The following is a 2500-nucleotide window of genomic DNA, read 5'->3' on the forward strand; positions in this document are numbered from 1 at the left end:
TCAGCCTTGTCATGGCTGGTTGGGGTTAGAATTCATAAAGGTGGGTAGAGAAGGCCGCAGTAGATTCTTCCGACCGAGTCCCAGTGGCAGAGTCTTGAGGCACGAATCCAACGGCAAGGGAATCTGCGGCTGATCGCGATTCATCAGTCGCAATTATCCCAGCAGCGTTCCATTTTAGTTCACCAGTCCATTACTGAGCTGTGATTGCATAGGTAATAGAGCAAGCTGGAGCGGAGGCAGCAGAGACGAAGGTGAGAACAGGGGGGGTAGGAGTAGGGCACCTAGTTACAGTTTGCCCGAAGCATCGTTAGAGGCATAGGCAGTCAGAAATCAAAATCGTGGTCGATCTTTTTCAGGCTATCGAATCAGCAAGGGTTTAGAATAGTAAAGGCTACTCGATAAAGGATGGCTGGCATTCATCAGTACGTGGATCCGCCGTAGGGGTTGGTTCAGCCACTCGACGACCGGCACTTGCCATTGAAAAACCAATTGTAGTGCTTTATGCAGCGGGGTACCGCGATCGAACGTCACCGGAACGCCCCGATATGAGAAAGCCATTTCGAGTTCAACGCAGAGCAGCAAGCACAATTAAGGGATATAGCTATTAACCACTTTTCATTAAAAAATGAAATCATCGCAAAGATGAAATCTCTTTATCCCAACGATGAATGGGAATTGACAAAAGTCATTCGAGAGAAATTCTTTCAAGGACGACAAAAAGATCGGGAGTCTTCCTTGGAAGATCTCCAAAGGATGCTTTCCGCTTTAAACGAACAAGGAAAATCCGCAAGTTGTGCAAAAAGGCTCCGATATAATATTTCCTATTGGAATTGGAAAGAATGAAAATTCATTACTATTTTCTGCATATTTACTATACAAGTATGTTCTACTTTGGACTTGGTCATGCAAGGGATCCCCCCAGAAAACATAAAAAAGTCGATTCGCTACCTCTGAACGGAAGGGCCCCCGTTATGTAGTTTTTTTCGCTGAATAAATGAGAGAGAGTGGGAGGGCGGGTCTCTTCTCATTGGGCCCGCTTGGATTATGGTTGGGGCACGCCCCACTGAGGTTTTCTTAAGAAATCATATCAGAATGCTATTCTCCGCTCATCCATCGGAGAGAGGAACAGCCCTAGCTGAGCTTTCACTCCTCGATTCAAGAAGAGTTCAAGGGTAGGAGGAGAATAAGAGGTTAGCAACGTACGAACGTTTTCCAAGCGAGCCATGGGAGTCTAGGTTTTGCGAACTAGCCCGGACCGGAAAAGAAGCAAGCCTGTATAAAGGGTTAGGTCCAATCATTCTCCTCAATTGAAATCGGGCATAACCGTGGGGGATAGGACATAACTCCCGTTGTTTAAGGGTAAAAGGTTCATGAATAAGGTAGTTAAGAAAAAAGTGAGCCGGGGTTGGGAAGGGAAGAGCGAAAGGCTTAGAGCTTTTTTTCAAGCAGCCTACTCTGTGTTTGGGTTCACTATTGATTCAATAATTGCGACAAGAGCTTTTTCTTTCCTTTCAAAGAGGCATTCGATGCCATCATCATTGACTTATGCCTCCTCAACCTATCTAGTAGGTCTTTGCCGAGAAGTCAGATATTATTTACGGGATATAAAGTCCGTATAAGAAGATCGCCCGAGAGGGGGTTTTGCCACTAAATGCTAAATCGGATACTGTCTCCGAAGATAAATAACTAGGCTTTTTCGATTCACCAGGCGCGGAAGCTGAATTAAGAAGATAGGTAATAGATGCCGCTGAAGGGTCTGTCTCCCGATCGGATGCTGTCCTTCTAAAGCTCAAGATACCCGAAGCTTTTGGTGTTCGTAGATAGCACCTGACAGAGTTTAGTCAATTATCACGGATGAAAAAGTTAGCGAGCACAGGAAAGAGAGAACAGCTAGTCAAATTACAACCTTCTTCAACTGCTGAGTCAACCCTAAAAGTGGATCTGGCATCAAGCCTATCCCTGTTCATCAATGAACATGAAAAAGAACTTCGGGGCTGCCGCGTAGAGGGAGTTCATTAGGGTCTTATACACATATGACATAGCCTCATCACCCTCCTTCTTAGCCCTTTGTCTGCTGCCATAGAGCTCGGATACAAAGGCTTCGAAGGGGCTGGCCTTCTTCTCAAACAAATATCCCCGGAGTGGTATAATAGTGTAACCCAAATCCCTGGCATACTGAAACTCCTCACTATAATAAACTCCAGCGAATTGGCCTGTTGGAAATAATAGTGTATTACTATTCTTATCCCTATAAGGCAAGAAGGGGCGGATAATATCACTGGGACAAACGACCAAGGCCTCAATAAAGCCAAACAGGTCGTCCAATCTCTCACCCTCCAAATTGCCACGCCAGACCGGTACACCACCTGGCATTGGATAGGTTTTCATGATAAAGGGGTAGAGGGAGTTTACATCATAGGAATATAGATTTTCCCCATACGGTATATAAGAATCGGAATGCCCACCATAGTAACCACGACGAATGAATGTATCTTCATTC

General features: G+C 45.3%; 1 protein-coding gene across 1 annotated transcript in view; it reads right to left on the minus strand.

Annotated features, from left to right (window-relative positions):
• nad2 (NADH dehydrogenase subunit 2) overlaps positions 1–2500 on the minus strand; it is a gene marked incomplete in the record, with an annotated part of 76331 nt that overhangs the window by 54476 nt on the left and 19355 nt on the right.

Source organism: Ipomoea nil (genome assembly GCF_001879475.1).
Source record: "Ipomoea nil mitochondrial DNA, complete sequence, cultivar: Tokyo-kokei standard".
In the NCBI taxonomy this organism is placed as follows: domain Eukaryota; kingdom Viridiplantae; phylum Streptophyta; class Magnoliopsida; order Solanales; family Convolvulaceae; genus Ipomoea; species Ipomoea nil.